Source organism: Plecotus auritus, assembly GCF_963455305.1.
Source record: "Plecotus auritus genome assembly, chromosome: 8".
NCBI classification, from domain to species: domain Eukaryota; kingdom Metazoa; phylum Chordata; class Mammalia; order Chiroptera; family Vespertilionidae; genus Plecotus; species Plecotus auritus.
The window spans coordinates 139,232,863-139,248,764 of record NC_137782.1 but is presented as its reverse complement, the minus strand read 5'-3'; positions in this window follow the sequence as shown (position 1 = coordinate 139,248,764).

Sequence of the window (15,902 nt, the reverse complement as noted above, 5' to 3'; positions counted from 1 at the left end):
CCCAGCTCTGACTGCTGAGGGGGCTGTGGGCCCCAGGACACTGCAGCGCCATGGCAGGAGGGGGCTGTGGGCCCCGGCTGGCCAAGGCATGGTGGAACTCTGGGTCTTGCGTAATCGGGGTCGTGGCCAGCCTTCAAACCGGGCCCTAACAGGAGGGAGGAGGGAGCCCCATTCCTCGCAGAATCAGCCATTGGATAGCTTGCTGTCAGTGGCCTGCCAGCCAGGAATCCCATTCACCTGCACCCTGGACCCCAGTGATCAGGCAGGCAGATGCAGTTAGGGGTGATTAGGCCAGCAGGAGAGAGCAGTTAGGGGCTAGATCAGGTTGGCAGGGGAAGGCAGTTAGGGGTGATCAGGCAGGCAGGCAGAGGCAGTTAGGGACAATCAGGCAGGCAGGCAGTTGAGCGGTTAGGAGCCAGCGGTCCCAGATTGTGAGAGGGATGTCCCCAGTTGGAGAGAGGGTAGGCTAGGCTGAGGGGACCCCCCCCCCCATGCACGAATTTCGTGCACTGGGCCACTAGTCTCATATAAAAAGGAGTCTGAGGTGGGATTGTTCCAACTCAATAGCTAACCATGTCATCAAAAACTCAGATTCCTTATAAATCTTTTTGCAATAATATCTTCAGCATGTTGCCTTTATTTTTAACACATGGTCTATAGTTCTCTTGTCATTGCAGACACAGAAAAATCCAGTGAATTCCTGGGTATTTCTTTTTATGAATGAAGAAAAAAATTTATTCCAGAATCTCCCCAGCAAATTTTCCCCACCTGTTATATTGGGCAGAAGTATATCATTTGCCCATTCCTAAACCACTCTCTGTCTCAAGAATGCAATAACCATGATTGATTTAAAGGCACACTTGGGTCCAGCTGGTGTGGCTCAGCATTTGAGTGTTGACCCATGAATCAAGAGGTCATTGGTTCAATTCCCAGTCAGGGCACATGCCTGGGTTGCAGGCTCGATCCCCAATAGGGGGCATGCAGGAGGCAGTCAATCAATGTTTCTCTCTAATCAATGTTTCTATCTCTCTGTCGTCCCTCTCCTTTCCTCTCTCTCTCTAAAATCAATTTAAAAAAAAAAAAACACCTTGGCATTTGTATCAGGGTAGACTAATGAAAATCAACATTCTATTTAAAAGGGGAAGAGGAGGAGGAATGGCAGGCAGGGACCTTTTAATTTTTGGATTCACTGTACTACAAAAGGATAAATTTCCCTCCCCTAGAATTTCTCTACCATTGAATGGCCCCCTAATTAATATAGTTGCTCAAAGCAGAAACCTGGCAGTTCTCTTTACCTGTGTCTCCCATATACCAGTTCCCCAAAGCCACTGCCTTCATTCAAGCACTTACCTTCTCTCCTCTTCATTATTACAACTATTTTCTCTACTAGTCACTACCTCTAGTCTCATACTTTCCCCAGTCCATCTTCCACATTGTTGAGAGGGTGAGCTTTCTCTCATGAATCATCAGTGCTCTCACTAGAGCTCAAATGCTAAAAATGGAGTCAGAAGCCTCTTTCACTATCCACTTCCTCCAACATGTGAAATGTGTTTTGTGACTGCAGAAGTATGAAAGAGTTCAGGTGCAAGGGGGTTCAAGAGACAGGTGTGAAAGCAAGGATAGTAGCGAGGTGGGAAGGCCATCCATTGCTGTCATCAGCCTGATGACGGCAGCAAAATGGGTTAAAGCGAAAAGATAAAGGAACTGTATTCATGACAGATTCTGTGGGACTTTGGGCACAAGCAGTCCTTTTTGAAGCCTCGGTGACAAAGTGTGATATAGTGGGACAGAGGGGCGGTCTCTGGGGCTCAGCAAAGCAGGAGAGGAGATTCCATGATCTCTTGTATCCACCTTATATTAGAAGGGCAGATCTGTGTCTCCTCTAGCCTGTGGGGTGCTTGATGCTGGGACATAATTTCTCCTTTGTATTACTAGTGACTAACACAGTGCTTGGCATATGGCAAGTACTTAATCACTGACTAATTCAACATTTCTTAAGTTTAATTTTTATTTATAACCATTTACAGAACATATCATAAGTCTAAGTCAAAATGTCTCTCAACAGGCAGAGTTACTTATCTCTTCGGACAGGGAGGCGGGTGTTAAACCTTGTAACTCTCTTCCTTTTTTTAGTAGTAGTAGTAGCATCTAATGCCCAAGTATTAAAAAATATAACCAAGTAATGTGAAAGTATAATTTTATGACTTATAATGTTGAGCTATCACTTTGAATAAGCACTAAAAATGAATATGCATGAAAATAAAAAATTTGACATGAAAATAAAAAAGTTCCATATGGAATATCCAAAATTAGGTTTAGGTTTAATATATTTTGAACTTCATTAGTTTTTGATTCTTTGCTGTAGCTAATGGATGAAATATTTAGACTGGATTGTTAGATAAAAGTTAAAATATGTAGCAACACGGGAAAATGTGAATAGTATAAAGATGAAGTGGGGAAAAAGGCTGTTGGTTAGCTAATAAATATGTTTATATTGCCTTATGTCTTAGGTCATATCTGGAAATGCAATGTGGTATAAGGGAAAAGAGGACTAAGAGTTCAGAGATCTAGTTTCAAGTTCCAGCTTAGCAACTAACTAGCTGCATGAAGGTGAAGACAAAGTACTTAACTTTTCCAGGCCTCCATTTCTTCATGTGTAATATGATCTATAGGGTTCCTTTCTACCTTAAAACTGACTACCCTCTGTTGAGGCATCTCAGAAACATCACATGACCTTATGGTGATGATATTACCAGTTCTGAAAAAATGGTAATTCTAAATCTGTACTAGTAATTATTGGATCTCATGCTTGTGAAATATCAGCTATTACTGTTACAGAAACCAAGTTAGTACACTGTGCTATACTTCCAAGCAGTGCTACACATGCAAAACTAGCATATAGAGTACTACAGGACTCACACGATATAAACAAACATAAAGATTACAAAGAGGCATTTTAAAAAGAAAGATTTGATGACTGCTTTTTAGAGTTTTCATATACTAAGATTTCATTTCTCTGGGTGTTCACAAATGTAATGTTTCAGTTCCTTAAATGAAAATAGGTGAGTAGGGCAGGTTTGCTCATAGCTATAGTTCTTACATTAGGGACTGTCCCTTTCCCCTCGAGTCTGCTTTAAGGATGGTGGTGTATGGACTGGTGTTGGATAGGAAGGAGAATAGGCAAAACTGATGATGGCAGAATCTGGGTGTGCTGCCACACTCCAAACTACTTATAAATTTTTAAAGTTAATCTATAAATTTTCCATTTCCCTGACAGCAATTCCTCTTGTATTGTCAGTTTTCCAAATTTAGAATCTGGGACTTGGACTCTTGGTTCTCTTTCAATCTCTATATCCAGTTGGTCACCAAGACCGTTACCTTCTCTTTATAATATCTTGTGATTGTTTCCCTTCCTCTTCATTTCCATGTTCAAGATCCTGGTCTGTTTCACTGCAATACTCTCTTAATGAAGGCTTTTTTTCCTGACTTTCCTGAAACACTTACCTCCATTCCAGCACTCTCTAAGAACCTGCAGTATTTCTCCATTGCCTCTGAGATAAAACTAAACGACTCCTCCCAGCATTCTAACCCACCCATTACCAGATTTTAACCTTATTTATCTGTTTCCTAGTGTATACTCATATTAATTCCTACAATGCTGTAACAGACCTAAACACACTTTAATTCAGTATCTGAGTTCCAGGCTGTTCCATGCACTCATACAGGTTCCCTCCATCTTGCTTCTCAATCATAACTTCTAGAACAGTGGACTCAAAAATTGAATGGGATATGCATCACAGGACATCTTTTTAGCCCCAGGGAAGGCAAGAAGGAATAGAAGGAGAAGAAGGAGAAGGAGGAGGAGGAGGAGGAGAAGGCTCACCATCTGAAAGTCTCATATTCTACTCAAAGGAAGCTGGGAGGTATAGAACAGTTGAGCAACTTTTTTTTTTATGTTAGTCTTTTTTTAAAATAAATCTTTATTGTTCAGATTATTACAATTGTTCCTCTTTTTTCCCCCATAGCTCCCCTCCATCCGGTTCCCACCCCACCCTCTGCCCTTACCCCCCCACACTGTTCTCATCCATAGGTGTACGATTTTTGTCCAGTCTCTTCCTGCACCTCCCATACCCCTTTCCCCCTGAGAACTGTCAGTCCACTCCCTTTCTATGCCCCTGATTCTATTATATTCACCAGTTTATTCTGTTCATCAGATTTTTTTATTCACTTGATTTTTAGATTCACTTGTTGATAGATAAGTATTTGTTGTTCATAATTTTTATCTTTACCTTTTTCTTCTTCCTCTTCTTAAAGAATACCTTTCAGCATTTCGTATAATACTGGTTTGGTGGTGATGAACTCCTTTAGCTTTTTCTTATCTGTGAAGCTCTTTATCTGCCCTTCAATTCTGAATGATAGCTTTGCTGGGTAGAGTAATCTTGGTTGTAGGTTCTTGCTATTCATCACTTTGAATATTTCTTGACACTCCCTTCTGGCCTGCATAGTTTCTGTTGAGAAATCAGCTGACAGTCATAAGGGTGCTCCCTTGTAGGTAACTAACCATTTTTCTCTTGATGCTTTTAATATCCCTTGTCTTTTGCTCTTGGCATTTTAATTGTGATGCGTCTTGGTGTGGTCCTCTTTGTATTCCTTTTGTTTGGAGTTTTCTGCGCTTCCTGGACTTGTAAGTCTATTTCTTTCATCGGGTTGGAGAGGTTTTCTGTCATTATTTCTTCCAATAGGTTTTCAGTATCTTGCTCTCTCTCTTCTTCTGGCACCCCCATAATTCTGATGTTTGTACACTTGAAGTTGTCCCAGAGGCTCCTTACACTATCTTCATATTTTTGGATTTTTTCTTTTTGCTTTTCTGGTTGAGTGTTTTTTGCTTCTTTGTATTTCAAATCTTTGACTTGATTCTTGCGACCTTCTAGTCTGCTGTTAGATCTCTGTATAATATTTTTTATTTCAGTCAGTGTATGCTTAATTTCTAGTTGGTCCTTTTTCATATCCTGAGGGTCTCGCTAAATTTATTGGCCTTTTCTAGAAAATTCTTGAAAAACCTTATAACCGTGTTTTTGAACTCCATATCCAGTCATTTGCGTTCCTCCATTTCTTTCATTTGTGACCTGTTTCTTTGTCTCCACATTTTGGCTACTTCCCTGAGTTGATAGAGTGGCTTTGTGTGCTAGGTGTCCTATAGGGCCCAGTGGCTCAGCCTCCCCAGTTACCTGAGATGGACACTATTGGTGCACCTCTTTGTGGGCTGTGTGCACAGTCTTGTTGTAGTTAAGCCTTGATTGTTGTTGCTATCACTAGGAGGAATTGACCTCCAGGCCAATTGGCTGTGAGGATCAGCTGTGTCTATGCTGGGAGAACTTTTGTGCTGGAGACAGCCTTATGAGACAAGACTTGCAAAAGCCTCTGTGCTCAGCTTGGATGGGGCGGAGTCTCAGGGCGGAGCAGACAGCATTGGTTTCCCGTCAGCCCTGCCCTAATTGGCCCCTATGTCTTAGTGTCCCGTGGTAATCACTGCAAGCACCTCTGAGAGAAAGCCGCCCTTGAGTTCTGCCCGCTGCCAGACAGTCCAGTTTCTCCCTGAATGAGTCTGGGTCTCCAGAGTCTCGCCCGGAACTGGAATTTAGTGCAGTCGGGAGCTTTTGTCTCCATCCCGCTTGAGAAAGCCAGCCGCGCACTCAGTTGCCAGTCCTCTCCACGCACGCATCTCAGTACCTCGGCCTCCTGCAGCTCCTCTGAGTCTCAGTGTGCTTTTCTCTTCCCTTCTAGTTGTAGAATTTCCACTCAGCCAGCCTTCCTGTGGTTCTGGATGATGTCCGTTTTGTCTTTTAGTTGTAGTTTTGAAAGTGTTGTGCGAGGCAGCAGTTTAGGTTTTTTTTTTAAAATATATTTTATTGATATTTTTACAGAGAGGAAGGGAGAGGGATAGAGAGTTTGAAACATCGATGAGAGAGAAACATCGATCAGCTGCCTCCTGCACACCCCCTACTGGGGATGTGCCCGCAACCCAGGTACATGCCCTTGACCGGAATCGAACCTGGGACCTTTCAGTCCGCAGGCTGACGCTCTATCCACTGAGCCAAACCGGTTTCGGCAGCAGTTTAGGTTTTTACCTATGCTGCCATCTTGGTTTCTCTCCAAGCAACTATTTATTTATTAAGGTACAATTAATACAGCCAAAGAAGTCAGCTAGCACTGTCTTCTCCCCCACATGCTCTGCTTCAATTGTCCTGGTCTCTCCCACACTCCATTTTTCTTTCTTTCTCTCCATTTACCAAAATGACACCCACCCTGCTTAAGTATCACTTCCTTCTACAAGTATTGTAGCCATTTTCAAAGAATGCTTCAGTATGCTGAAGAAAGTGGAAATAGTTCCTGGACTCTTCAAAACCAGTTTATAGGGCCTAATCCTTGTTCTTTATAAGTTGTCTTCCCCCTTAACTTTTGGCTCTTACAACCTCTTAAATTCATGGAAGTGGATGTCAGAGGTCTCAAACAATACTCATGTAGTAAGTACGGGCATATCTAGTCTTATTGTGCTTCACAGATACTGAGGTGTGTGTTTTTTTTACAAATTGAAGGCAAGACCTTCCAACAGCAAAAAGATTATGACTCACTGAAGGCCCAGATGATTAACATTTATTTTTTAGCAAAAAAGAATTTTTTAACTAAGGTATGTACATTTTTTTAGACATAATGCTATTGCACATTTAATAGACTACTGTACAGGGTAAACATAACTTTTATATGCAATGGGAAACAAAAATATGGTGACTCAGTTATTGCAATATTTGCTTTATTAGGAGCGATCCACAGTATCGCCCAGGTGTGCCTGTAAACAGGTGAGTAGCAGGTAAAATCCACTTCTAACGGTTGAGTCCTTCTATTGCAACTACTTGTCCTGACTTGCAGTACTCTATTGGATCTAGGCTATATTTTCAATCAGGCTTAAGTTCTTATAAAATGACCTTGTGGCCTACATTGATGTAAAATATCTGCATAAACTGTGTAACAGAGGGAAGGGAACATAGATAAAAGGTGTATCAAAAAGAAGCAATTTGGTAATGTTCGTCTAGAATTCTCTGAGGGAGATACACAGTGAATCTGATGAACAGGATTGTTCTGGTTATTAGCGAAGCATAAAAATAACGGCTTATGCATATTGAAGTGTTTAGGGAGAAGTGTGCCAGTGTCTGCAATTTATTTTGAAATGCATTTCAAAATAAGGAATGAACGGATGGACAGAGGGATAAAAAGTGGCTAGACAGGTGATAAGGCAAATGTAGTAAAATATTAATGGTAGAAGCTAGTTGGTGGATACATAAATGTTCCCTGCAAAGTTCGTTCAACACGGCTGCACGTTTGAAAAATTTTATGATAAAAGGCAGGGGGAGAGGGGGACTTGCTAACATTTTTAACGCTTTCCATGTGTCAGACACTTTAACGATCTCATTTAGTCCTCACATCAAGCCTGTGAGATCTTTACTATGTTATTATCCCTCTTTTACAGATGAGCAAACAAACACAGAGAAGTTAAGTGTCTTGCCAGGGGTGGGCAAACTTTTTGACTCGAGGGCCACAATGCGTTCTTAAACTGGACCGGAGGGCCGGAACAACAGCATGGATGGAGTGTTTGTGCGAACTAATATAAATTCAAAGTAAAGGAGTGGAGGGGAGAGCAAGAGAACCGGATAGAACAGCCGGATCCGGCCCGCGGGCCGTAGTTTGCCCACGGCTGGAATACCCCACATGTTACAAGTGGCTGACCTAAGATTCAAATCCAGGCTTGTGCTATTTGCAAAGCCATATCCCTTAGTATGGCCCAGGGATAATTCTTCAGACTTTCCCAGCTTCCACTGAGTGTTATTCAAGATTCCCTCACTGACTTTGCCTGACCCCTAATCCACGAAGCAGTTATTCACGTTCTTCCCAAACAACTGCAGGAAAGGAGTGCCCTGGACCCAGTGGATGAAATACATACTTTGCTCACAAGATTAAACTCCAGCGATGTGCTTGCTTCTCAACTGGTGGTGAAAAACAGATGCCATCTAGGCAGAATGTTAGGTTTTCATGTTAATCACCAAGCTGAGCTCCACTCTATTCCGATGGTCAGCTAGACGGGTAGGATACCATTCCCCGTTGTCCATTTGGATTCCTTGGTAGGTTACCACTAACCTGCAGCTCCCCCTGTTCCATCCAAGTACCTTCCCTAACCTCACCAAACACTAGTCACTGTTCTTCTGGCCCTCCCCTATTACCACTTGAGTTTTTAAAATCTATTTCTGTGTTAAATAATTATTAGAGTAGTAAGATTATACTCAACAGTATTATTATAATTTTCAACTACTAATAGAATTTTTAAAAAATATATAATTTTATTGATTTCAGAGAGGAAGGGAGAAAGAGATAGAAACATCAATGATGACAGAATCACTGAATGGCTGCCTCCTGCACAACCCACACTGGGGATTGAGCCCACAACCCGGGCATGTGCCATGACCGGGAATCAAACCGTGACCTCCTGGTTCCTAAGCCTACATTCAACCACTGAGCCATGCCGGCCCGGCTTAAATAACATTTTGGGTATGGTGTAATGTTAAGGTCAGCTTTCATTATTTTCCATATAGATGACAAATTTGTCCCAGCACCACTTAATGAAAAGACCTTCTTTTCACCTAGAGAATTGTAGTGGAGACTGTTATAAACAAGTGACTGCTATAAACAAGGGTCTATTTCTGGAGTTTCTCACCCAGCCCATTGTTCTATTTGTCTAAATTTGTGCCAATATCACACTATCTTAATTTCTGTACTTTTTATAGTAAATTTGGATATCTGGTAATGTACATTCTTCAGCTTTATTTTCCACTATTAGCTTAGCTATTCTAGGACCTTGGCATTTCTACATACATTTAAGAATCATCTTATCAATTCCAACAAAAAAATATGCGGGGGTTTCAGCTGGGAGTCATTAAATCTATAGATTAATTTGGGGAGAACTGATATTTTGACCATACTGAGTCTTGCAATCCATGAACACAGCATGTCTCTGGGGAGAAGCATTATAGGCAGAAAGGAAAGTATGAACAAGGGCAGAGGGACAAGAAACAGCCTGGATCCTGGAATATGAGAAGCTACGAAGCAGTTCAAGGAGGTGTAAACGAGGCATGGAGTGCAGAAAAGATGAGGCTGAAGAAAGAGGCAGAGGCTAGATTATAGAGGAACTTGTCAGCCACGTCTAAGTTTGTATCTAAGGCTGATGGATTGTTTTAAAGCACAAGAGTGGTATGGTCTGATGTGCATCCATACAGAGGATTCAATCAGCAAAGGTTCTGAATAGGTTTGAACGCAAAAGTGTAGACAGGCATAATTGGAGATGATTATAGACGTTAAGGTGAAATATGATGATAATTTGAACAAGCACAGTGACAATCAAGATGGAAAAGAAATGACCCTAGGCAGTTTGGCTCAGTGGACAGAGCATCGGCCCCTGTACAGAAGGGTCCCGGGTTCGATTCTGGTCAAGGGCACGTACCTTGGTTGCAGGTTCCCTGGCCCTGGCCGGGGAGTGTGCAGTAGGCAGCCAATCAATGTGTCTCTCTCACATCGATGTTTCTTTCTGTCTCTCCCTCTTCCTTCCACTCTTTCTAAAAATCAATAGAAAAATATCCTCGGGTGAGGATTAACAACAACAAAAAAAATATGGAAAAGAAATGGATTCATATTTGATTGGTAAAATCAGTAGGATTTGGTAACTGGATGTTGTGGGGTTGATGAGGGTGGTGAGTGAGAGAGTCAAGGGTGGCTCCTAATTTTATTTTATTTTATTTAAAAAAAAATCTTTATTGTTGAAAGTATTACAAATGTCCCTTTTTTCCTCCCATTGGCTTCTTCCAGCCCTCCCCACCCACACCCAGGCCTTCACCTATCTATGGGAAGATGGCGGTGTAAGGAACATGGGAGGAATAGTAAACTTGGGACAGATGCTGAGTAGGTTCAGTTTGGATGCCTATGACTTTCCCCATGGAGGTGTCTTGAAGATAACTGGATATATAGGTCTGAAGCCAAGAGAACGATCCAGGCTGGACATATGGTCCTGTGACCATGGGTAAAATCATGAGAATTGACAAGATTACTCAAGGAGTGTGTGGGTTGAGTGGTATTATGCATTCCTCCCTCATATTCCCATTCAGATTTAAGTTTTCCTAATTCTTTGTCTTCTTTTTCATAATATCCATTGATATCCTCTAGGTTAAAAACCATAAGAAATATTGTTGCCCTAGCCAGTTTGGCTCAGTGGATAGAGCGTCAGCCTGAGGACTGAGGTGTCCCAGATTTGATTCTGGCCAAGGGCACATGACTGGGTTGTGGGCTTGATCCCCAGTAAGGGGCGTGCAGGAGGCAGCCGATCAATGATTCTCTCTCATTGATGTTTCTATCTCTCTATCCCTCTCCCTTCCTGTCTAAAATCAATAAAAATATATTTTTTAAAAAAAGAAATACTGTTTACTGGTCTAACATTACATTTATGACCACAAATTTCAAACGGATGTTTAGTACAGCCAGATATACTTGATAAAGTTCCATTCTCATGTACCATGTTTTCAGCGTCTCTTCTTCCTTGAACCTTCCATTCCCTTGCCTTAGCCTTCCAATCTCAGTTGAACCTTACATCATCATTCTTCACTATTTAAAAAAAAAAAAGGCAATTTGACTGATTACCTCATCTTCATACCATCAAGTCTACCAGGTTCTTTGCATCTGCTCTGTCTTCCTTCTTGTTACTGCAGAAGTGTCCCCATTCTAATCTACAGCCAGCCCCATAACCTGTGCTCTAGATTTCATTCTTTCTTCTTCACACATTACCCCTGCGCTCTATCATTATCCATTTTGCTTTCACTGGTGAGTCAGTCTCATTTTAATACAAATATGCCTTAATATCAAAAACCCTCTATAACAAACAAACAACTTCAGTGCCAGAGGCTGCTAATGCTCATGGATACAATTTCTTCTCTTCTTTCTGGGCACACAGCTAAATTACATTTCTCAAATTATATTTCTCAGCCCCCTTGTGGAGACCATATGTGTAGAGGTGTTCTCTCTTTTCCGCGTCCAGCACGGAAAAGGAACAGGTCCGGTTCCTGAGTGGAGCAGCTGGGGATTAAGAAATAAAAGAAAGAGAAAACCAAGATGGCGGCATAGGTAAACACCTAAACTGCTGCCTCGCGCAACAATTTCAAAACTGCAACTAAAAGACAGAACGGACACCATCCAGAACCACAGGAAAGCTGGCTGAGTGAAAATTCTACAACTAGAAGGAAAGAGAAAAGCTCACAGAGAATTGGAGGTACGGCAAAGGGTCTTTGTGCGCGCAGAGAGGAAGGGCGGCTGAGAGCCCGGCTGACTTTCTCTGGCGGAAGGGGGAAGGAAGCCCCCGACCGCACTGAACCCCAGTTCTGACTGCATTGAACCCCAGTTCCAGGCGAGCCCCTGGAGACCCACGCTCTTGTGGGGGGAGTGTGGACTCTCGGGTGGAGACTCGGGAGCCGGGGAAGGCGGAGGACTGAAAGCGCGCACGTGCCAGTGCGCACAAAGGCTGCGGAGGTTGCCACAGGCTTTCCCTAGTGGATGGGAGTCAGAGGCTCCTGACTGCACTGAGCCCCAGTTCTGACTGCACTGGACCCCAGTTCCAGGCGAGCCCCTGGGGACCCACGCTCTTGTGGGGGGAGTCTGGACTCTCGGGCGGAGACTCGGGAGCCGGGAAGGCAGAAGTCTGAAGGCGCGCACGTGCGCGCAAGGGCAAGGCTGACGGGAAGCCAAGACTGAGACTCCACCCCATCCAAGCTGAGCACAGAGGCTATTGCAATTTGGCAAGTCTAATCCAATAAGGCTGTCTCCAGCACCGAACTTCTCCCAGCATAGACACAGCTGATCCTTACAGCCAACTGTCCTGGAGGTCAATTCTTCCCAGTGATACCAACAACAATAAAGACTTAACTACAACAAGGCTGTACACACAGTCCACAAAGGGTTGCACCAAGAGTGTCCACCTCAGGTTAACTGGGGAGGCAGACCTACTGGGCCGTATTGGAAACCTAGCACACAATTCTACCTTACCAACTCAGGGAAGCAGTGAAAATGTGGCGTCAAAGAATCAGATCACAAACGAAAGAAATGGAGGAAAACAAACGACTGGATATAGAATTCAAAACCACGGTTATAAGGCTTTTCAAGAATATCCTAGAAAAGGCCGATAAATATAACGAGACCCTCGAAGATATGAAAAAGGACCAACTAGAAATTAAACATACACTGACTGAAATAAAAAATATTATACAGAGACCCAAAAACAGACAAGAGGAACACATAAATCAAGTCAAAGAATTGAAATACAAAGAAGCAAAAAAAACTCAACCGAAAAAGCAAAAAGCAAAAAAAAAAATCCAAAAAGTTGAAGATAATGTAAGAAGTCTCTGGGACAACTTCAAGCGTACCAACATCAGAATTATGGGGCTGCCAGAAGACGAGAGAGAGCAAGATACTGAAAACCTATTGGAAGAAATAATCACCAAAAACTTCCCCCACCTGGTGAAAGAAATAGACTTACAAGTCCAGGAAGCGCACAGAACCCCAAACAAAAGGAATCCAAAGAGGACCACACCAAGACACATCATAATTAAAATGCCAAGAGCAAAAGACAAAGAGAGCATATTAAAAGCAGCAAGAGAAAAACAGTTAGTTACCTACAAGGGAGCACCCTTACGACTGTCAGCTGACTTCTCAACAGAAACTATGCAGGCCAGACGGGAGTGGCAAGAAATTTTCAATGTGATGAATAGCAAGAACCTACAACCAAGATTACTCTACCCAGCAAAGCTATCATTCAGAATTGAAGGGCAGATAAAGAGCTTCACAGATAAGAAAAAGCTAAAGGAGTTCATCACCGCCAAACCAGTATTATATGAAATGCTGAAAGGTATTCTTAAAGAAGAGGAAGAAGAAAAAAGTAAAGATAAAAATTATGAACAACAAATACATATCTATCAACAAGTGAACCTAAAAATCAAGTGAATTAAAAACCTGAGGAACAGAATAATCTGGTGAATATAATAGAATCAGGGGCATAGAAAGGGAGTGGACTGATAATTCTCAGGGGGAAAGGGGTATGGGGGGTTCATGAAGAGACTGGACAAAAATCATACACCTATGGATGAGGACAGTGGCGGGGAGGTAAGGGCAGAAGGTGGGGTGGGAACCAGGTGGAAGGGACCTATGGGGGGAAAAAGGAGAAACAATTGTAATAATCTGAATAAAGATTTATTTAAAAAAAAAACTACAAAGGGGCACAAGGAAACTTTTGGGGATGATTGACATGACAGGTATGTTCATTATCTTGATTATGATGGTGGTTTCACGGGTGTATATGTATTTTTTAATGTATCAATTATATATTTTAAATGTGTATAATTCATTGTATGTCAATTATACCTCAATAAACCTGGAAGGAAACAAAAAAAAAATAAAAAATAAAAATAATAAAAGTGCCCCATTCCTCACAAAAAAAAAAAAAAAAGAAAAGAAATAAAAGAAAGAAAGAGACCAGATAGAAAGATAGAAACAAAGCTGGGAGCCAGGTGGGACGCCATCCTCTCTGATGGTGAGGCAGCGACCCCAGAGCCCACGCAGCACATTTATTTATATTCCAAAGTACAAAGGGGGTTTCACCAAAAAACTTAGGATCAAAGGAGCTTGGATGGGCCCAGGTCCTATTCATTCCCTAAATTCCCTGGTGCTAGGTGCAAGACTGGATTTACACCTCAAAGCCCACTTCCCGGCACTTGGACAAAGGTAAAAGTCAGTACTGATAACACCCCCCACCTCTTTGGGGAGGGCGTAACCGAGACGGGAGACGCGGCTCTGCCAGTCGCCTCGGGCTCAGCTGACAACAATTTAAAGAAATGCCCATGTGCCTTCCCAGGCAGCCCTCTACAATATGGAAAGTAGATTGCGACCAGAAATAATGTACTCCACTTTCAGGCTTGGCCCATAAAAATCTCCCATTCATGCCCTGGCCAGGTAGCTCAGCTGATTGGAGCATCATCCGGTACACCAAAAAGGTTGCGGTTCAATCCCGTCAGGGCAACGGATTAATGTTTCTCTCACACATCTGTTTCTCTCTCTCTCTCTCTCTCTCTCTCTCTCTCTCTCTCTCTCTCTCTCTCTCTCTCTCTCTCAAAATAAAAACATATCTTCGTGTGAGGTTTGAAAAAAATAAATCTCCCATTCCTGATTCTCTACTCTCTTTTTTCTTAGGTGACTTTGGCGGCTACATGTTGGTGCTATGAGATTGAAGATGCCTGGGTCCCTGGGTTAGTCCTGAAAGAAAGCCACTCAACTCACATTGGACTGTGACTCAAATGACAAATAAACTCTAATTATGTTAACATGTTGAGACTGCAGTTGTCAGTGAAAGCCTTGGCCTAATATCACTCCACATCCCCTCCAGCTATTGCTCCATTTCTGTTTCCTTTAACACTCTGAATAGCTGTCTACACTCATGGTTTCCATCATTCTCTTCTCAATCTCCTTCAACTTTCATCCCCACCATTCCACTGATATGACTTTTATCAAGGTCATTAGTGATCCTCATCTTGCCAAATCCAAGGTCATTTCTTTATTCTTATCTTTTTCAATTTCTCAGCATCATTTAACACAGCTGACCACTTCCATTCTTTTTGAAACATTCTCTGGGACACCAGTCTATTGGTTTTCCTCCTACCTCACTGGCAGCTCCTTCTTCTCTAACAGTCCCCTAAGACTTGACGGATCCTAGGGCTCTTTTTAAATTTTCTTCTCTATCTGCATTTTCTTTAGGTGAAATGCTGCTGACTCCCAAATCTGTATTCCTAGCCCTGTCCTCTCCCATTAGCTTTAGTTCTGCATATTCAACTGTCTAATGGGGTCTCTAGTAGGCATCTGTAATATAATATCTGATTTTTCCTCTCAAATTCTTCATCTTTTTCTTCCTTTTTACCTGTTGCACAGACCAAAAATATGGGAATTTCCAATTCCCTTTTTCCTTTCCCACATCCAATCCATTACCTAGTACTTCTGGCTCTGCTACCACAGTATCTTACTAAATCTGACTTCTTTTCACCATCTCCTCAAAACAGTAATCGAAACACCACTTTTACTTCTCAGACTACTCCAACATTTCTTAACTGCTTTGCCTTCACCCTTGCCTGTAGTGTATGCTAACAATTTAACACATCAGTCAGAGAGAACATCTCAAAATATAATCGTAAGTCAACCACATGCTTAAAAACTCTCAATAGCTTTCTGTGTAAAACTGGAATAAAATCCATCCTCCTGACCAAGTGAGATTTCTTCTTTGTCTTTACAATCTCTTTAGTGTATTACAATATGGTTTAATGCTTATCAATGGTTTCCTTCTTTTGTACTTTTCTACATTTTGTGGAAATAATATTTTGTGGTTGGTAGGAGATTTCCCCCCACCCTCACCCCCCACCCCCAGTTGGGTCCTCCAGTTCCCGCACCTGCATGGCAGGCTGATGTTCCCCATTCCCCCTCCTTATTTTAGACAGCAAGGGACAGTGGAAAGAGCATGGAGCTTTGGAATCAGACAACCCATTGTTGTAACTGTGCGTTTCTTTTTATCAACATTCTGAAGTTGGAACTTAATTTCTCTGAATCCCGATTACCTCCTCTATAAAATGAGGATAACAATCCTGTCTAATAAAGAGGGAATATGCTAATTGACCATCACTCAATCACAAAGATGGCTGAAGCCAAGTTCCCATAAGGAGCCTTAACGAGCAATCAGCAGGGACCTGAGGCTACACCAGGGGTGGGCAAACTTTTTGACTCGA